Source organism: Ranitomeya variabilis, chromosome 2 (assembly GCF_051348905.1).
Source record: "Ranitomeya variabilis isolate aRanVar5 chromosome 2, aRanVar5.hap1, whole genome shotgun sequence".
NCBI classification, from domain to species: Eukaryota; Metazoa; Chordata; class Amphibia; order Anura; family Dendrobatidae; genus Ranitomeya; species Ranitomeya variabilis.
Window position 1 is genome coordinate 297,505,247 of NC_135233.1, and position 22,882 is coordinate 297,528,128.

Sequence of the window (22,882 nt, forward strand, 5' to 3'; positions counted from 1 at the left end):
GCGTCCATTTTAAAACCAGAAGCAGACACAATATAACCCAAGAAAGGCAACTCTTGAACAGAAAATACAAATTTTTCAAGTTTAGCATACAGCTTATTCTCTCTGAGAAGCTGTAACACCTGCCTGACATGATCTAAATGAGTATCACGGTCGCAAGAATATATGAGAATGTCATCTAGGTACACGATAACGAATTTCCCCAAAACATGCGAGAACACATCATTGATGAAATGTTGGAACACTGCAGGTGTGTTAGTCAACCCAAACAGCATCACCAAATTTTCAAAATGACCCTCAGGGGTATTAAAAGCCGTCTACCACTCATCACCTTGACGGACTCTTATGAGGTTGTACGCCCCCCTGAGGTCAAGCTTGGTAAACTGTTATGACCCCAATGGCAGAGGGTCTCAGAAATAAATACCAAGTCTGCAAACACAAAAAACCAGCTCATAGGGCAGTGGTAACTGGGCTGACCGTATATCTAATCCTAGAACCACAAATAGCAGCAGCCGGGGAACGTGCCTACGTTGGTTCTAGACATCTCGCGCCAGCCGGAGAACTAACTAACCCTAGAAGGGAAAAGATAGACCTTTCTTGCCTCCAGAGAAAAGACCCCAAAAGTTGGATACAAGCCCCCAACAAATAATAACGGTGAGGTAAGAAGAAAAGACAAAGGTAAGAATGAACTAGGTATTTAGCAAAGAGAGGCCCACTGACTAATAGCAGAATATAGCAAGATGACTTATACGGTCAGCAAAAACCCTATCAAAAATATTCACGCTGGATATTCAAGAACCCCCGAACCGTCTAACGGCCCGGGGGGAGAATACCAGCCCCCTAGAGCTTCCAGCAAAATCAGGAATCACATTTAGTACAAGCTGGACAAAAAATAAGAGCAATATAAATAACCAAAAAACAAGGAAGCAGGACTTAGCTTAATTTTGCAAGAACCGGGACCAGCAGACAGGAGCAAACAGAAAGGACTGATTACAACGATGCCAGGCACCAGACTAAGAATTCAGGAAGTTCATATAGCAACAACCCTGGACTAACGACCCAGGTGGGTGCCAAACTGAGGAAAGACAATCCCAGAGTCATATCACTAGTGACCACAAGAGGGAGCCAAAAAAGTCTAATTCACAACAGTACCCCCCCTTTAAGGAGGGGTCACCGAACCCTCACCAAGACCACCAGGGCGATCAGGATGAGCAGCGTGAAAGGCACGAACCAAATCGGCCGCATGCACATCAGAGGCAACCACCCAGGAATTATCCTCCTGACCATAACCCTTCCACTTGACCAGATACTGAAGCCTCCGCCTGGAGAGACGAGAATCTAAGATCTTCTCCACCACGTACTCCAACTCGCCCTCAACCAACACCGGAGCAGGAGGCTCAACAGAAGGAACCACAGGTACAACGTACCGCCGCAACAAAGACCTATGGAACACGTTGTGAATGGCAAATGACACCGGAAGATCCAAGCGAAAGGACACAGGATTAAGGATTTCCAATATCTTGTAAGGACCGATGAAGCGAGGCTTAAATTTAGGAGAGGAGACCTTCATAGGAACAAATCGAGAAGACAGCCATACCAAATCCCCAACACGAAGTCGGGGACCCACACCGCGGCGGCGGTTGGCAAAACGCTGAGCCTTCTCCTGTGACAACTTTAAGTTGTCCACCACATGATTCCAAATCTGCTGCAACCTATCCACCACAGAATCTACCCCAGGACAGTCAGAAGGCTCCACATGTCCCGAGGAAAAACGAGGATGGAAACCAGAGTTGCAGAAAAATGGCGAAACCAAAGTAGCGTAACTAGCCCGATTATTAAGGGCAAACTCAGCCAACGGCAAGAAGGTCACCCAATCATCCTGATCTGCAGAAACAAAACACCTCAAATAAGCCTCCAGAGTCTGATTAGTTCGCTCCGTTTGTCCATTAGTCTGAGGATGAAAGGCAGACGAAAACGACAAATCATTGCCCATCTTAGCACAAAAGGATCGCCAGAACCTGGAAACAAACTGGGATCCTCTGTCAGACACGATATTCTCAGGAATGCCGTGTAAACGGACCACATTCTGAAAGAACAAAGGAACCAGATCGGAAGAGGAAGGCAGCTTAGGCAAAGATACCAAATGGACCATCTTGGAAAAGTGATCACATACCACCCAGATGACAGACATGCCCTGAGACACCGGAAGATCTGAAATGAAATCCATGGAAATGTGTGTCCAAGGCCTCTTCGGGACAGGCAAGGGCAAGAGCAACCCGCTGGCACGAGAACAGCAAGGCTTAGCTCGAGCACAAGTCCCTCAGGACCGCACAAATGACCGCACATCCCGTGACAAGGAAGGCCACCAAAAGGACCTAGCCACCAAATCTCTGGTGCCAAAAATTCCCGGATGCCCTGCCAACACCGAGGAATGAACCTCGGAAATGACTCTGCTGGTCCACTTATCAGGGACAAACAGTCTGTCAGGTGGACAAGAGTCAGGTCTACCAGCCTGAAATCTCTGCAACACACGTCGCAAATCCGGAGAAATGGCTGACAAGATTACTCCCTCTTTAAGAATACCAACTGGTTCTGCGGCTCCAGGAGAGTCAGGCACAAAGCTCCTTGAAAGAGCATCAGCCTTCACATTCTTTGAACCTGGTAAATACGAGACCACAAAGTCAAAACGGAAGAAAAACAATGACCAACGGGCCTGTCTAGGATTCAGGCGTTTAGCAGACTCGAGATACATCAGATTTTTGTGATCAGTCAAGACCACCACACGATGCTTAGCACCCTCGAGCCAATGACGCCACTCCTCAAATGCCCACTTCATGGCCAGCAACTCCCGATTGCCAACATCATAATTCCGCTCAGCAGGCGAAAACTTCCTAGAGAAAAAAGCACATGGTCTCATTACAGAGCAACCAGGGCCTCTCTGTGACAAAACGGCCCCTGCCCCAATCTCAGAAGCATCCACTTCAACCTGAAAGGGAAGTGAGACATCAGGCTGGCACAAAACAGGCACTGAAGTAAACCGGCGCTTCAACTCTTGGAAAGCCTCCACGGCTGCAGGAGCCCAGTTAGCAACATCAGAACCTTTCTTGGTCATATCCGTCAAAGGTTTAACAACGCTAGAAAAATTAGCGATAAAACGACGGTAGAAGTTAGCAAAGCCCAAGAACTTCTGAAGACTCTTAACTGACATGGGTTGAGTCCAATCATGAATAGCTCGGACCTTGACTGGGTCTATCTCCACCGCAGAAGGGGAAAAAATAAAACCCAAAAAGGGAACCTTCTGTACTCCAAAGAGACACTTTGAGCCCTTAACAAACAAAGCATTCTCACGCAAAACCTGAAACACCATCCTGACCTGCTCTACATGCGAGTCCCAATCATCAGAAAAAAACAGAATATCATCCAGATAAACAATTATAAATCTATCCAGATACTTCCGGAAAATATCATGCATAAAGGACTGAAACACTGAAGGAGCATTAGAGAGCCCAAAAGGCATCACCAAGTACTCAAAATGACCTTCGGGGCGTATTAAATGCAGTTTTCCACTCATCTCCTTGCTTAATGCGCACAAGGTTGTACGCACCACGAAGATCTATCTTGGTGAACCACTTGGCACCTTTAATCCGGGCAAACAAGTCCGACAACAGAGGCAAAGGATACTGAAATTTAACAGTGATTTTATTCAGAAGCCGATGGTCAATACAAGGTCTCAAAGATCCGTCCTTCTTGGCCACAAAAAAGAATCCCGCACCAAGAGGGGAAGAGGATGGACGGATATGCCCCTTCTCCAGAGATTCCTTGATATACGAACGCATTGCGGTATGCTCAGGTACAGACAGATTAAATAGTCTTCCCTTAGGAAATTTACTACCTGGAATCAAATCTATAGCGCAGTCACAGTCCCTATGAGGAGGCAGAGCACTGGACCTGGACTCGCTGAATACATCCTGAAAATCAGACAAATACTCAGGAACTTCCGAAGGAATAGAGGAAGCAATAGACACCGGCAGGGAATCACCATGAATTCCCTGACAGCCCCAACTTGACACAGACATTGCCTTCCAATCCAAGACTGGATTATGGGTCTGTAACCATGGCAGACCCAAAACGACCAAATCATGCATTTTATGCAGAACAAGAAAACGAATCACCTCCCGATGTTCAGGAGTCATGCACATGGTTACCTGTGTCCAAAACTGCGGTTTATTTTCCGCCAATGGCGTAGCATCAATACCTCTAAGAGGGATAGGATTTACCAACGGCTCAAGAACAAAACCACAGCGCTTGGCAAATGACAGATCCATAAGACTAAGGGCAGCACCTGAATCCACAAACGCCATAACAGGGTAGGAGGACAATGAGCAAATTAAAGTCACAGACAAAATAAATTTAGGTTGCAAATTACCAATGGCGACAGGACTAACAACCCTTGTTAGGCGTTTAGAGCATGCTGATATAACATGTGTAGAATCACCACAGTAAAAACACAACCCATTCTGACGTCTATGATTTTTCCGTTCATTTCTAGTCTGAATTCTACCACATTGCATTAAATCAGGTGTTTGTTCAGACAACACCACAAGAGGATTAGCGGCTTTGCGCTCCCGCAAACGCCGGTCAATTTGAATAGCCAGCGCCATGGAATCATTCAGACTTGTAGGAATGGAGAAACCCACCATCACATTCTTAATGGCTTCAGAAAGGCCATTTCTGAAATTTGCGGCCAGAGCACACTCATTCCACTGAGTAAGCACGGACCATTTCTGAAATTTTTGGCAATACACTTCAGCTTCATCCTGGCCCTGAGAAAGAGCCAGCAAGGCTTTTTCTGCCTGAATTTCAAGATTGGGTTCCTCGTAAAGCAATCCGAGCGCCAGAAAAAACGCATCAATATTTGCCAATGCCGGATCTCCTGGCGCTAGCGAGAAGGCCCAATCCTGAGGGTCGCCCCGTAAGAAAGAGATAACAATTTTAACTTGCTGAGCTGAGTCTCCAGACGAACGGGGTCTCAGAGATAGAAACAATTTACAATTATTCCTGAAATTCCTAAACTTAAATCGGTCTCCAGAGAACAGTTCAGGAATAGGTATTTTAGGTTCAGACATAGGACTACTGGTAACAAAATCTTGTATGCCCTGCACACGAGCAGCAAGCTGGTCCACACTTGTAATCAAGGTCTGGACATTCATGTCTGCAGCAAGCTCAAGCCACTCAGAGGTAAAGGGGAGGAAGAAAGAGAGGAAAAAAAAAAATACTCAGAATTTCCTTTCTTATTATCCCACTGCTGCAATGCATTAAACATTCAACTTTGGCCTGGCATACTGTTATGACCCCAATGGCAGAGGGTCTCAGAAATAAATACCAAGTCTGCAAACACAAAAAACCAGCTCATAGGGCAGTGGTAACTGGGCTGACCGTATATCTAATCCTAGCACCACAAATAGCAGCAGCCGGGGAACGTGCCTACGTTGGTTCTAGACGTCTCGCGCCAGCCGGAGAACTAACTAACCCTAGAAGGGAAAAGATAGACCTTTCTTGCCTCCAGAGAAAAGACCCCAAAAGTTGGATACAAGCCCCCAACAAATAATAACGGTGAGGTAAGAAGAAAAGACAAACGTAAGAATGAAGTAGGTATTTAGCAAAGAGAGGCCCACTGACTAATAGCAGAATATAGCAAGATGACTTATACGGTCAGCAAAAACCCTATCAAAAATATCCACGCTGGATATTCAAGAACCCCCGAACCGTCTAACGGCCCGGGGGGAGAATACCAGCCCCCTAGAGCTTCCAGCAAAATCAGGAATCACATTTAGTACAAGCTGGACAAAAAATAAGAGCAATATAAATAACCAAAAAACAAGGAAGCAGGACTTAGCTTAATTTTGCAAGAACCGGGACCAGCAGACAGGAGCAAACAGAAAGGACTGATTACAACAATGCCAGGCACCAGACTAAGAATTCAGGAAGTTCATATAGCAACACCCCTGGACTAACGACCCAGGTGGGTGCCAAACTGAGGAAAGACAATCCCAGAGTCATATCACTAGTGACCACAAGAGGGAGCCAAAAAAGTCTAATTCACAACAGTAAACCACTTAGCACCTGCCACCTGGTTGAACAAATCTGGTATCAGAGGCATAGGGTATGGATTACGAACCGTAATCTGGTTCAACTCCCTGAAATCCAAACACGGGCGTAAGCCGCCATCTTTCTTCTTCACGAAGAAGAACCCTGCTGCCACCGGCGAGGATGACGGCCTGATGTGCCCTTTGCTCAAGCTTTCAGCAATGTAATCTTTTAACGCTTGTCTCTACGGACCGGAGATGTTAAACATCTTTGCTTTAGGCAATTTGGCCCCTGGTTTAAACCTGATAGAACAGTCATAAGGACGATGTGGCGGCAACTCTAAACAACCCTTCTCAGAGAACACATCCACAAATTCCTGAAGTGACTCCGGAACGCTTGAAGTCACTGCAGCCACACATGTGGCAAGGCAATTCTCCTGGCAGAACTCGCTCCACCGAATTATGTCCTGAGTTTTCCAGTCAATTACCGGGTTGTGCATAGACAACCAAGGAAAACCCAAAACCCACCTGAGCAGGAAGATTCCTGAGCACCTTACATGTAACCCATTCAGAATGTAGAACTCCAATGTGGAGTTTCACCTCAGCCACAAATTCAGTAATTTCCCCCTGAGAGAGAGGAGCAGCATTGATGGTGACCACGCGGATAGGATGAGACAGTTTTTCAATCCTAAAACCTGCTGTGCGCGCAATCTCCTCATCAATGAGGTTTGTGGCTGAACCACTATCCACAAAAACAGTAATTGGCAGCTCACTGCCAGCAACAAAAACCTTAGCAGGGAGCATGCACTGAGAAACCACCATGGAGGATATACATAAGCTCAGACTGGTCTCCTCCACACCCTCTGAGCTTAGAATTTTTCCACCGTTGCGTTTTTCTTAGGCAGCAGAGGACAGATGTTAATAAAATGACCCATTTTACCACAGTAAAAACAGGCTCCCTGCTTCCTGAGCTCAGGGACTGGACGCTTCACATGTGACACCCCTGCGATTTGCATAGGCTCCGTGGGCTCACCTGCAGCAACCTCACGTGAACCTAAACCCTCTCCCATAGGCGGTGTCACATGCTCCCCCTGACGCAAACGGCGATCAATGCGGACAACCAGACTCATGGCGAAATCTAGAGAAGCAGGAGTCTCGTACATCAGAAGGGCTTTTTTAACCCTTCCAGAAATCCCATGTATAAACTGACTCCGCAATGCTGGATCATTCCATTGTGTATCGATCGCCCAGCAACGAAATTCAGAACAGTAATCCTCTGCAACTCGCTCCCCCTGGCGAATAGAGCGTATCTTAGATTCTGCTAGAGCCATTTTGTCAGGTTCATCGTAGATTTTCCCAAGACAGGAAAAAAAACTCTCCACAGAGTCAAATGCAGCAGAATCAGATGGCAAAGAAAACGCCCATGCTTGGGGATCCCCACTCAACAATGACAACACCAGGCCCACACGCTGATCCTCATTACCTGAAGATATCGGGCGCATACGGAAATATAGTTTGCAAGCTTCACGAAAAGAAACAAATTTACTGCGTTCCTCAGCAAATTTTTCAGGCAAAGGAAATTTAGGCAGCAACTCTTCCTGTCACTCCAGCTTGCACATTAGACACTGCTAGTCCCTGTTGCTGTACTGCCCCCCTCAACTCAGTGACCTGTAGGGACAGCGCCTCCAACTGGCGGGTTATGGAAGTCATGGGATCCATGACAAAACACAAAAAAAAGAAACCCCTTTTTTTTGTGTTGTTGGGCCGAATATAATGTCAGGGAGAGACTAGGTGAGCGAGAGCTAATAACCCGGGCCCCTGCAGTTTCCCTCAGACTAGGGAAGTCCTGACTGACCCTCTACCTGGAGTTTACACTGAAGGTGTGCATGTCCAGGCCTCGACCCTCGCCCTGTCTCCTGAGCTCAGCCCTAGGCTGAAACCTCCGCCCACCACCCAGTGAAGATGTTATTCCCCAATACCCACAGTTAGCACAGACAAGGATAAAGGAAAATATACACCACGTCGCAGTCACTCAGGAATACACTATAAATGTGCAGGGCAAAATAAATACAAATATAGGAAGGAGTAAATAAGACAAAGGAAAATACACCACCAGCAACGAATCTCCAACCACCAGCTCTCCTCACCAGACCGAGATAACAACGCACAAGACAGAAGCTATAATCGGCGACGCCCAAAGATCAGGAGAACTATTTAAAGGCAGTGGGCATGGCCCAGCTTCCAATCCGAGGATTAGGTAAATTAACCCCGGAACAGCTAGATAAAATCTAGCAGACGCCAATGAGCAAATAGTGGTCAAAAGCGGAATTACCGCTGTCTGTCGGACGACCTGGTCTGAACAGCGTCCGACATGACACAGATGGCCGACTCTGCTAAAGGAGACCGCTGGGGCTGATGGGTCTGCTCCCAATAGGCGGAGCGCGGCCCCAGGGCTATCGGTTCTGTTTATGCAAGAGATCACTGGAGGACACAAGGACTGTAGTTTTGTTTTCCTTTACTTGATGGTTGATAGTACAGACCGGGGCACTAGTAACAGATCATGATGGAGAGCCGGGCAGCGTGGAAGCAATTTTGGATACACCTGGCAAGGTAGGTACAGAGCCCTTCCTTCTGCGCTGACCTCCCTTTTTTCATGCTGCCTCACCGCTCATCCTCCTGCAGCTGTCACTCTCTGTTTTTAAAAACAAACTGTTGCCCGAATGGCAGGCAGCTTGAGCCTATCACAGGTGCCACTCCTTTGTGTCGGCTCCAGTCTCTGGTATGCTGCTGTGCCACCGGGTATTAGATTGGGCCAGGAGACCTGCAGTCCCCTGTTCTCTGGATTTAGCTGCCGGGACTTCAGTACCCACGCAACCACTGATTCCAGTATCCGGTTCCTAGCTCTCAGCTCTGGGGTGAGTTTAATCACAGCTTCACACCACAGGTTCTGCTCTACTTCTCTCCTACTGACACCTGGTAAGGGGACCCCTCCTTGCTTCCAGGCATAACATTACTCCCCATGAGGGAGGCAATACCACTGTGGCGACCGGACTCCTGGGGTGCTATATATATATATATATATATATATATATATATATATATATACTGTATATATGTATATATATATGTGTAGAGGTATTCATTTGTAACTGTGAATATACAGCGGGTGAAATAAAGATTGAACACAACACCAATTTCCTAAGTAAATGTATTTATAATGTTATAAGGTGCGATTGAAATAAAATTCTCACCAGATCTCAGTAGCAACCCATCCAATCCACATAGGAAGACTAATCAAACTATATATATTTGCAGGGGCGTAACGACCGCGGTCGCAGCGGTCGCCATTGCGACCGGGCCCCGCAGGTCAGGGGCCCCGGGCCGGCAGGTCAGGGCAGGGCCGGGCTGGACATCGGGCACTTCTGGCAAATGCCAGAAGAGCCGATGCCAGTAGTGGGCCGCTGCACTGTTCCTCCCCCCCCGCCGCCGCCGCCGCCGCCGCCGCCGCATTTAACTATACCGGCGTCTATGACACCGGTATAGTTCAATGCAATGATGGAGGAGAGCGTCACCTGACGCTCCCTCTCCCATCATTCCCCGCTCTGCCTCTGACAGTACACTGCGGGTGCGCGATGATGTCATATCATCGCGCACCTGCAGTGTCCTGGGCAGACTGCAGCCACCAGGAGCAGCGCGGGCAAAAGGAAAGGTGAGGAGAGTTTTTTTTTTTCTTTTTCACCGGACTGTGGGGCCATTATCGGGGGGGGGGGGGGATGAGATGCGGGCTGTGCTCTATATACCCCTGTGCTGGCTGTGCTCTATATACCCCTGTGCTGGCTGTGCTCTATATACCCCTGTGCTGGCTGTGCTGCATATACCCCTGTGCGGGCTGTGCTGTATATACCCCTGTGCGGGCTCTGCTGTATATACCCCTGTGTGGGCTCTGCTGTATATACCCCTGTGCGGGCTGTGCTCTATATACCCCTGTGCGGGCTGTGCTCTATATACCCCTGTGCGGGCTGTGCTGTATATATCCCTGTGCGGGCTCTGCTGTATATACCCCTGTGCGGGCTGTGCTGTATATACCCCTGTGCGGGCTGTGCTGTATATATCCCTGTGCGGGCTGTGCTGTATATACCCCTGTGCGGGCTGTGCTGTATATACCCCTGTGCGGGCTGTGCTGTATATACCCCTGTGCGGGCTGTGCTGTATATACCACTGTGCGGGCTGTGCTGTATATACCACTGTGCGGGCTGTGCTGTATATACCCCTGTGCGGGCTGTGCTGTATATACCCCTGTGCGGGCTGTGCTCTATATACCCCTGTGCTGGCTCTGCTGTATATACCACTGTGCGGGCTGTGCTGTATATACCCCTGTGCGGGCTGTGCTGTATATACCCCTGTGCGGGCTGTGCTGTATATACCCCTGTGCGGGCTCTGCTGTATATACCCCTGTGCGGGCTGTGCTGGATATACCACTGTGCGGGCTGTGCTGTATATACCACTGTGCGGGCTCTGCTGTATATACCCCTGTGCGGGCTGTGCTGTATATACCCCTGTGCGGGCTGTGCTGTATATACCCCTGTGTGGGCTGTGCTGGATATACCCCTGTGCGGGCTGTGCTGTATATACCCCTGTGCGGGCTGTGCTGTATATACCCCTGTGCGGGCTGTGCTGTATATACCCCTGTGCGGGCTGTGCTGTATATACCCCTGTGCGGGCTGTGCTGTATATACCCCTGTGCGGGCTGTGCTGTATATACCCCTGTGCGGGCTGTGCTGTATATACCCCTGTGCGGGCTGTGCTGTATTTACCCCTGTGCGGGCTGTGCTGTATATACCACTGTGTGGGCTGTGCTGTATATACCACTGTGCGGGCTGTGCTGTACATACCACTGTGCGGGCTGTGCTGGATATACCACTGTGCGGGCTGTGCTGGATATACCACTGTGCGGGCTGTGCTGGATATACCACTGTGCGGGCTGTGCTGGATATACCACTGTGCGGGCTGTGCTGGATATACCACTGTGCGGGCTGTGCTGGATATACCACTGTGCGGGCTGTGCTGGCACCCAACACCATGTTGCAGTGCAGGAGATTCCTGCAACAGTCCGAGGCGTATCTAGGGGAAGGGGGTGGGGGGGCGTCACGGAGGTAGGGGGGGGGGCCCATTTGGAAGTTCGCACCGGGGCCCATAACTTTGTAGTTACGCCACTGTATATTTGGTATACATACTGTATACAGTACAGATCACAAGTTTGGACACACCTCATTCAAAGATTTTTCTGTATTTTCATGACTATGAAAATTGTAAATTCACACTGAAGGCATCAGAACTATGAATTAACACATGTAGAATTATATACTTAACAAAAAAGTGTGAAACAACTGAAAATATGTCTTATATTCTAGGATCTTCAAAGTAGCCACCTTTTGCTTTGATGACTGCTTTACACACTCTTGGCATTCTCTTGATGATCTCGAACCCAATCGAGATGGTTTGGGGTGAGTTGGACTGCAGAGTGAAGGCAAAAGGGCCAACAAGTGCTAAGCATCTCTGGGAACTCCTTCAAGATTGTTGGAAGCCCATTTCCGGTGACTACCTCTTGAAGCTCATCAAGAGAATGCCAAGAGTGTGCAAAGCAGTCATCACAGCAAAAGGTGACTGCTTTGAAGAACCTAGAATATAAGACATATTTTCAGTTGTTTCACACTTTTTTGTTAGGTATATAATTCCACATGTGTTATTTCATAGTTTTGATGCCTTCTGTGTGAATTTACAATTTTCATAGTCCTGAAAATACAGAAAAATCTTTAAATGAGAAGGTGTGTCCAAACTTTTGATGTGTACTGTATATATAATAAAATCCATGCCATCAATACATGTGCTCTGCCAGTTGTCAGATACCCTGCTGGCATAGTGTACTGGCCAAAAGAAGTAATGGATGCTACAGATGTGAAGACACGAAAGCTCCTCACAATGCATGGAGGTCTCCACCTCAAGTCTAACACCCAAAGATTGTATACCAACAGAAAGGAGGGTCACCGAGGCTTGATAAGCATCCAAGCCACCATCACGGATGAAACAAAAAGTATCCAGGAATACATCAGGAAAAAGGCACCAAAAGATGAGATACTGAGAGAAAGCCTAAGAACAGGAACATGAAGCGCCATGGCAAGACAAGCCACTGCATGGGATGTACCATCGACAGATAATGGAGGTGGCTGACATGGAGAAATCCTACCAATGGCTGGAGAAAGCTGGACTTTGAGACAGCACAGAGGCACTAATTATAGTGGCATAAGAGCAAGCACTAAGTACCAGATCCATAGAAGCAGGAATCTACCACACAAGACAAGACCCAAGGTGCAGACTATGCAAAGAAACCTCAGAAACTGCCCAACACATAGTGCTAGGATGCAAAATGCAAGCAGGAACAGCATATACCAAACACCACAACCAAGTAGCGGAAATTGTATACAAGAACATCTGAACAGAATATGGGCTAAGTCCCCCCTAAGTCCAGGTGGGAGACCCCAGAGAAAGTGGTGGAGAATGAAAGGGCTAAAATCCTGTGGGACTTCAAGATCCAGATGGATAAACAGGTGTTGGCTATCCAACCAGACATTGTGATAGTAGACAAGGATCAGAAGACAGCAATGATAATAGATGTGGCAGTGCCAATTGACAGCAACATCAGAAAGAAGGAATATGAGAAGCTGGAAAAATACCAGAGCCTCAAAGAAGAATTGGAGAAGATGTGGAAGGTGAAGGCAACTGTGATTCCAGTGGTGATAGGAGCACTTGGAGCAGTGACCCCTAAGTTGGAAGAATGGCTACAACAGATCCCAGGAGCAACATCTGAGCTCTCTGTCAAGAAATGTGAAATGCTGGGAACAACTTAGATCCTGCGCAGAACCCTCAAGCTCCCAGGAATCTGGTAGAGGACCTGAGAATGAGAAAGAACAAAGACCACCCCCATTGGGGACGAGAAGAAAGTTTATATATATATATATATATATATATATATATATATATATGAGCCAGCAAGGAGAGATGAGCCCTGATACTAGAACCGGAGTGCTGGTATATGCTTGCCCGATGCAACAGCATTATAGGAAGAAAGGAAAACTCGAGGGCTTGCCATGAAAAAAAAAGAAACAGCAATGTCCTTAAATAGAAGGAGGCAGCACTCACCCTTCCTGGTGCAATCCTTTATTCAGTAGCATGCATACATACAGTAGTGGTGGTTGACGTGTGTAGGATTTATGCAGACTACCGCCGTTTTGAGGGATCCAAAGGTGAGAGCCCGCAGAAGGCACAGCAGCGCAAATAGGCTGTAGTTTGCATTTGTCTACACAATTTCTCCCACCGCCATGAATGCACGCTACTGAATAAAGGATTGCACCAGGAACGGTGAGAGCTGCCTCTTTCTATTTATGGATATACTAGATTGTGGCCCGATTCTAACGCATCGGGTATTCTAGAATATGCATGTCCCCATAGTATATGGACAATGATGATTCCAGAATTCGCGTCACTGATTGGTCGAGGCAACCTTTATGACATCATCATCGCCATGGCAACCATTATGACATCTACGTCGATACTGTGCCCGTCGCTGATTGGTCGAGTCCCAGGCGGCCTCGACCAATCAGAGACGTGGGATTTCCAGGACAGACAGAGAGACAGAAAAACCCTTAGACAATCTATATATACTAGATTGTGGCCCGATTCTAACGCATCGGGTATTCTAGAACAGAGGTCCCCAACCGCCGGTCCGCGGACCGGGACCGGGCCGTTGGGGTTTTTCAGCCGGTCCGCGGCGCCGCAGCTCTTCCCCTGTTCAGCGGTCACGTGGGACCGCTCATTAGAGAAATGAATAGGCTGCTCCACCTCCCATAGGGGCGGAGCCGCCTATTCATTTCTCTAATCAGCGGTGCCGGTGACCGCTGACAGAGGAAGAGGCTGCGGCACCGAAGAGCAGCTGTCCGGGGGAAGGAGCGGGACGCCGGGAGCAGGTAAGTATCGCATATTCACCTGTCCTGGTTCCACACGCCGGGCGCCGCTGTCTCCATCTTCCCGGCGTCTCTCTCTCCTCACTGACTGCAGGCAGAGGGCGCGATGACGCATATAGTGTGCGCGCCGCCCTCTGCCTGATCAGTCAGTGCGGAGAGACGCCGGGAAGATGGCGCCGAGGAGCTGCAAGACAGGTGAGTATGTGTTTTATTATTTTTATTGCAGCAGCACAGCTATGGGGCAATAATAAACAGTGCAGAGCACTGTATGACACAGCTATGGGGCAATTATGAACGGTGCAGAGCACTATATGGCACAGCTATGGGGCAATAATAAACAGTGCAGAGCACTATATGGCACAGCTATGGGGCAATAATGGTGCAGAGCACTGTATGGCACAGCTATGGGGCAATTATGAACGGTGCAGAGCACTGTATGGCACAGCTATGGGGCAATAATGGTGCAGAGCACTGTATGGCACAGCTATGGGGCAATAATGGTGCAGAGCACTGTATGGCACAGCTATGGGGCAATAATGGTGCAGAGCACTATATGGCACAGCTATGGGGCAATTATGAACGGTGCAGAGCACTGGCACAGCTATGGGGCAATAATGGTGCAGAGCACTGTATGGCACAGCTATGGGGCAATAATGGTGCAGAGCACTATATGGCACAGCTATGGGGCAATTATGAACGGTGCAGAGCACTGTATGGCACAGCTATGGGGCAATAATGGTGCAGAGCACTATATGGCACAGCTATGGGGCAATTATGAACGGTGCAGAGCACTGGCACAGCTATGGGGCAATAATGGTGCAGAGCACTGTATGGCACAGCTATGGGGCAATAATGGTGCAGAGCACTATATGGCACAGCTATGGGGCAATTATGAACGGTGCAGAGCACTGTATGGCACAGCTATGGGGCAATAATGGTGCAGAGCACTGTATGGCACAGCTATGGGGCAATAATGGTGCAGAGCACTGTATGGCACAGCTATGGGGCAATTATGAACGGTGCAGAGCACTATATGGCACAGCTATGGGGCAATTATGAACGGTGCAGAGCACTGTATGGCACAGCTATGGGGCAATAATGGTGCAGAGCACTATATGGCACAGCTATGGGGCAATAATGGTGCAGAGCACCAGGGAAACAAGCATGGTGCTCCCACTCATTCCTGAACCTATGGTAAGTTGAATCACATTCTCATTATAAATGTCATAATTATATGATAAGTATGCACTAAGCTCCATCCCTCCATAACCCCACCCCCATATGACCAAAGCCCCGCCCCTGCCCCACCCCCACCGGGCCATGGAAAACTGGTCTGGCTTAAAGCCGGTCCCTGGTGCAAAAAAGGTTGGGGACCTCTGTTCTAGAATATGCATGTCCCCGTAGTATATGGACAATGATGATTCCAGAATTCGCAGCAGACTGTGCCTGTCGCTGATTGGTCGAGGCAACCTTTATGACATCATCGTAGCCATGGCAACCATTATGACATCTACGTCGATACTGTGCCCGTCGCTGATTGGTCAAGGCGAATTCGCGGCAGACTGTGCCCGTCGCTGATTGGTTGAGGCAACCTTTATGACAGACATAAAGGCCTGGCGGCCTCGACCAATCAGAGACGCGGGATTTCCAGGACAGACAGACAGACAGACAGAAAAACCCTTAGACAATTATATATATAGATAATTGTCTAAGGGTTTTTCTGTCTGTCTGTCTGTCTGTCTGTCTGTCCTGGAAATCCTGCGTCTCTGATTGGTCGAGGCCGCCTGGGCCTCGACCAATCAGCGACGGGCACAGTATCGACGTAGATGTCATAATGGAAATCCCGCGTCTCTGATTGGTCGAGGCCGCCAGGACTCGACCAATCACCGACGGGCACAGTATCGACATAGATATCATAATGGTTGCCATGGCGACAATGATGTCATAAAGGTTGCCTCGACCAGTCAGCGATGGCACAGTCTGCTGCGAATTCTGGAATCATCATTGTCCATATACTACGGGGACATGCATATTCTAGAATACCTGATGCGTTAGAATCGGGCCACAATCTAGCAACGGGCACAGTATCGACATAGATGTCATAATGGAAATCCCGTGTCTCTGATTGGTCGAGGCCGCCAGGCCTTGACCAATCAGCGACGGGCACAGTATCGACGTAGATGTCATAATGGTTGCCATGGTGACGATGATGTCTTAAAGGTTGCCTCGACCAATCAGCGACGGGCACAGTCTGCCGCGAAATCTGGAATCATCATTGTCCATATACTACGGGGACATGTATATTCTAGAATACCCGATGCATTAGAATCGGGCCACAATCTAGTTATATATATAGATATGTAAGTTGCAATTCAATCAAAGCCTTAATTACTGAAAATGTATAACTTTTTCTTATTTTGTTTAAATATTTGTGTTTGTGCTAATTAACATTTGGGGCATTTCTTTTTTTACAGGAAGCAGCCATGTCTTATTGCACACCGTAATGCATGGATGGACAACACCTACAGAGATGCCATACAGCACACCCATGATATCAGAAAATAGGGACAGTGGCCATTCTTCTCTCCCATGCTGGAGCTCTATCTGTACATGCTCCATTTTTTGTTGCATAGCTGAAGAGGGAGGAGATGTTAGGAAGCAGGCACTCCAGCCTAGATCAGTACATCATGCGGATTTCTACCTGCTACTCATCCACTGTGGCTGCTCTCCCAAATTCATTTTGCAAACTTTGCGTCACCTTACTAAGATTTTGTAGATATTTACCAAAAGTGCAGTAAAACCATGGCATTTTGGCATAGTTTAGTGGTAAGTAATTATGTAAAACATGAAGTGATGGTTTTTCTGCAATGCTGGTAAACAAACGTTTTTTTTTACCACAATTATAGCAAAGTCAGAAAGCACATAACCTATTTTGGGGTTTATTTACACTTAAGTTTAGTTAGGGTTAAAATCGCACTCAAGCCAAAAGAACTTCATTTACAGTGTGACGTGCCAATGATCGATGTCTGGATAATCCAAAAGTTTTGAAGTAATTTTTTTTTTTTTTTTTCATACTTGTTGCCGAAATCTTCATGAAATCTGACAAAGATATACTGTATATGTTATCCTTTAAATAGGGATTTTGCAGACCTGGTTGCATGCAACAAAAATTTTCTGTGTAAAAAAAACCTGGAGAATATATCCAGCACACTATGTGGCTTTTAGACCTCATGCAGACAACCATATAAATCAGACGCGTGTTGTCAGATTTTTAATAGCACACTGACAACACACTGACCCATGTTACTCAAAAGGGCTGTTCAGATGTACATTATTTTTTCCTCAATCCAACTGTCCATAAAGTAAAAATCGCAGCATGCACTACTTTTGTTTGAGTCTCGGAAGCAAATTAACTACTCAAGCCTATGGGTGAGTAAAAAAAATTGGATGCCACATGGAACTTCTAAGTGGCATCCAATTTTTATGACTACATTTCTAGAATTCCAGGAAACTGTATGTGATCATGTATAATTTTTAATGCAGAAAACGGATGGCACACGGATATCACAGGATGTGGTTGGTATCACTACTGTTGGAAGACTTGAATCCCAAGTGAGATGACATCTCAGGCAGATCATATTCAATCACTTTGGTCCATGATTGGATAATATCTGCTTATCAGTGTTAATATACATTTTTCATCTTCTTTATGGACCCAAAAAAATGCTATTCTTTATAATTCCTATATACTTTTTGGTATATGTTTATCACTTCTTGAATAAGCCTTTATGGGCATGACTTCTAACATTACGCTTCCATGCAAGATTTGCATTAACCCGCATTTCTTGCATTACTTTTTGTACAATTATGCATTTTCTTCTTATATATACGTATATATTTATGCAAGATTTTTTTCTACTTTCGCAGTGTTTATCATTATTCAGGCATTTTTGCCCCTTTTTAACACTTTCATGGTTAAATAGGCTGGCGAGCTCTGCTTGCTGTGGCAACGCGTCCCTCCAACGTCACCATCCCCTCCCACCTCTTGACGCATCAGAGGTGAGTGGTGATGTGGAATGCTGAACCCGCTGCTTCCGACACTCTGCATGGCAGCCGTGAGTGACACTAATCTGCCCACAATATTCTGCCTATTTAAAGGACCGCACCACCCTCCATCTACATATTTACCCCCAGGAATAAGACATAAGCGAAACGTACATAGGGATTCTTAACACAAAAATTCATATAGTATTCGAGCACGCCGAAGACACTCGGTCAGCACACGAGCATGCTCGGATAGCATGTGCGCTCATCACTATTGTATAGATTGTGGTCTTATTCACACATACACATGTCTTACATCCACAAGAAATCAAACATTTTTCCTCTGTGAGGTGGTCCAGTTTTCACCCATTTGTTTATTTTTTCACTCACGTATCATTCATTTCTCATTTATGCTAAAAAATAAGGTTCCCCAAACATTTGGTTCATGTAAAACAAACAATATAGATCTGCGTGCTATTCCTTTTTTGTAGACCTATCAACTTGAATACAGTAGATGAGTTTGGGCTTGTTTCAGATTGTTTTATGTGGACCATTATGCCAGAAAAAAAATTGTTGCGTGAATTCCCGCAGAGAATATAATTGTGTGGGAAAAAGCAGATGACAAAACTGATATCTGAATAAGACTTTACATATGCATTGCGATGGAAAGGAAAGGGTAGCAGGTAAAATTGGATGCTTGTACTCTCTGCGGTGTTGGGTTATATGTTTGAAATATTAGTTCTTACATCACATATGTTTATACACTCTTTAATGAGATAGATTAACCGTCAGTAATGTTTGTAATGACTTGTAAAATACCGCCAACTTTGATGAAGTTGCTTAAATCAACTTTTCAAAGTGACTTCTATCACCAATAGGTTGCTTTAATCTCAGGCAGTACACTAGTGTAATGATGAAAATCCTCAGTATTAAAAACACCTATTGAGAGAGACATCACACGGTAATGAATTCCACATCCTTTAGTCGGATGCTATTGTTCATGCTATAAACCACCAGAGGACTTGACTATGACACATGATTAGCCTGGGTAGACAAGATTTATTACAGTAAGAAAATAAAAACAGTATGCTGCTTCTCTGTGATATTAAAGCTGTGTCTTGCCAGATGTTGGAACATCATAGAATCTCAGGCTCTGTAGACACTGGAGAAATCTATAATTATCAGCAATGACACTACTGAATGCAGCATCGCTCCAAGGAGCGAGAAACGTTAGTCTGTGCTGAGACACAGAGATGGATTCTTAAGAAGTCGGGAGAAGGAGGGATTTTTAATAGGTAATTATACAGCAGTCAGGGGTGTTTTTGTACCACACACACAGGTGTTGTCAAAAAACAGACAAAGAGGCAATGGAGTCAGCGGTATAAAAAATGAGTGTGCTAGGTTGGGAATTGAAAGCAACATGATAACAAGCATTTTACGATGGCTGCATAAATACAAAGTGTGAATGTAAATGATTTCATTTGGAATTATTGAACATTTTTGCAGTTTAGACACTTCCATGGACAGCAGGTAAATTTATACTTGAAGGTGTATACTGTATCCATTGCTGTGAAGAGCTCAGCTTAAAAGTAAGTATTTAGAAAGGCACGTGTTCTGCCATTTCTCATTGTGACCTGGTTATAAAGCGGATTTCTACTGCTTCTTTTGTTACTATTAGTTGTTCGGCATAAGCTTACTCATTTTTTTATATTCAACATAGAGATGCCAAGGCCAACTGTCATGATCCGTTCCAGGGTTTAATCCTGTCTGCCCTTTTTCTGGGTGGATCATGTCAAGGGTTAACTTTGCTCTGCCTCATTCTGGGTTCAGGTTTGCTATTTAGCTCCGATGCATCCTGCTGGCAGTGTCAGCTATAGTTCTTCCTTCGGCGTCTAAACCTGACTCTGGTAGCCCTTGATTTGTCCTGCTGTGATCCCTGACTTGCCCCGTGTCTGTTTGCTCCCTCTGTCTGCCCTTTTCCCAGCGTCTCCCTGTTTGTCGGTTTGATTCTCTGATTTCTGACTTGGCTTGTATTCGGACTTGCTTCTGCCTTGTGACTTTGTCTTATCCACTCCTGACCATTGCTGAACCTCCTGGCTTGTTCCTGATCACGTGTACTTCTGATCATTTTAGTACTTCTGCCTCTGTTTTTTGACTCGACTTGTCTGACCACTCTCTTGCCACTTGGTGGCACCTGTGCTTCTGCTCTGTGGTGCTTCTCTGTGTACGCAGTCTCACTTCCCTTTCAAGCTCCCTCTGGTGGAGGTTGCGCTATACTGCATGGCAGCAGCATGACATTATAGCTGACCCATACATTTAAAGTGATTTCTGCATTTTTTTCTCTGCTCTGTTTGCTATGGATCCGCTCCATACCTTGGCAGATCAAATGGACAGTTTGGCAGTGTTGATACAAGACCTGTTTGTGGAACAGAGGGCCTTGGCCTCATCTCATAACCTCCTGCAAAGGGAGCTTTCTGACACGTTGCAGACTGACTGTGAGCACTCTAACACTGTTGATGTCTCATTGCACTCTCCAGAACCTACAGTCAAGCTCCCAGATACCTTCTCCGGAGAGAGGGAGAGATGCCATACTTTTAAGGAGAGTTGCAAGCTATTTTTTTCTCTTAGACCCCGATCTTCTGGAGATGAGAGTAAGCAGGTGGGGATAATCATTTCCTTACTGCGGGAGGGACCTCAGTAGTGGGCTTTCTCTTTACCTGCTTCTGCCCCTGAATGTGTGTCTGTGGACAGATTCTTTGAGGCTTTGGGACTGTTTTATGATGAACCAGACCGGGTCAGGGTAGCAGAGGACATGATCATGGGTCTCTCCCAGAATGAACTCACTGCTGAACAGTATTGTTCTGAGTTTATGCGGTGGTCTGTTGAGGTGTCTTGGGGTGACTCTGCTCTGAGATGCCTGTTTGAGAGAGGACTTTCTGATCATCTCAAGGACGCGCTGGCCCTTCATACGCCACCCAGTTCCCTGGAGGAGGCCATGACCCAGGCCAATCGTATGGACCAGAGGTTACAGGAGAGAGGAATTATCCAGCCTGAGATTCCTGTATTGCCTGCCAAGTCTGAGGTGATGTCATTCAAGGAGACTATGGAAGTTGGTGCCACCAACTTCAAGAAGAAGGAGAGGAAATGATGACGTGATGGGAAATTATGTTTTCATTATGTAGATCCAGGACATTGGAAGAAGGATTGCCCCTCTTGTCCATCGAGTAACAAGCTGCCGAGTCTGGGTGATGGTCTAGGAGGTCATCCAGACTCTCAGGTACCATTTTTATCATTTCAAAAAGTTTTGTTATAGGTGGAACTGTGTTATGGAGGTGGTTTTGCATCCACTTCAGCATCTGTGGACTGTGGATCTTCCATGAACTTCATTGACTCTAGTCTGGTGTCCAAGGTAAAGTTAGGGAAAGTTAGGCTAGAGACTCACATCCATATCGTTGCCATTGATAAGACACCATTGGCAACGATAAGAGTTCACAGCTCTGGGGGGAAAACCATGCGGCAGCAGGGTGGCTCAGTGGTTAGCACTGTTGCTTTGTAGCGCTGAAGTCCTGGGTTCAAATCCCACCCAGGACAACATCTGCAAATAGTTTGTATGTTCTCCCCGTGTTTGTGTGGGTTTCCTCTGGGTTCTCCAGTTTACTCTCCCATTACAAAGACATGCTGATAAGTTATTTAGATTGTGAGCCCCAATATGGATAATGTCTGTAAAGCACTGCAGAATATGATAGTGCCATATAAGCAAAGGAGAATAAAAAAATAACAAGGCATCATTTTATTGTACCAGAGCTATAATTTCCCCCTGTCACCGCTCACATTGTATTCAGCTCCTAACAGTGACAGGAGGTCACTGCCGGGAAGCAGTGGTGAGCAGGGGCATCAAGACAGTGAACACAGGTCGAAAGACTGACATTGTGCTAGTAATGTCAGGTTACCAAGCTATTCTCATCCCTGGAAGATGTCACAACTGCAGGGCTGCCCTGAGCAGTGAGAGAAAGAATGCAGAGGTGATTTCTTCCAGTGTTGAGAACTAGGGGCCTAAGTACAATAGGTGCAGGGTTTGCAATCGCACCTGTACTCTGGAGCCTAGAGGACACAAAAAGTCCCTTAAGTACGTATAAAAGACCAATACTATTTAAGGCTTACAATAATTGGAGGCCCTGTTGGAGCTTTTGCATTTGGGTCCATGAGCTTCAAGTTACGGCACTGGTGAGAACAAATTAGTAGTCTGGTACTAGTAGTATAATGTACTCAATGTCGCTGCCACCACAAGATAATCATTACACTACTGTGCTCTGAACACTGACTCAGCTCTGTTCAGAAGTATTGATGAAATAGCAATAATAAAAATGTTGATAATACAAGGGTTTGGAATGGTCGAGACAGAAGAAAAGCTCATATTTCTTTGATTTTTTTCTAAAAGTTTTAGAAGTTATCTTAGGCTGGTTTCACATTTGAGGTTGTGTCCACAGCATTACTGACGCATACATCCGCATGCATCTTGATTTCCTATCTTTAACATTGTAGATGCAGGTGCATGCATTTCGTTTGCCTGCGTTTGCTTACGCATGCGTCGTTTTGCGGTGCGCCGCTGGGCGCGGCTAACGCAATGCGCATGTTGCATTTTTTGTGGTGGCAATTTTCCACCGCCATACACATGCGGACGCTTGTGGAAAGACTGCATCAGATAAACACATTACAGTCTATGGGAACGCATGAGTA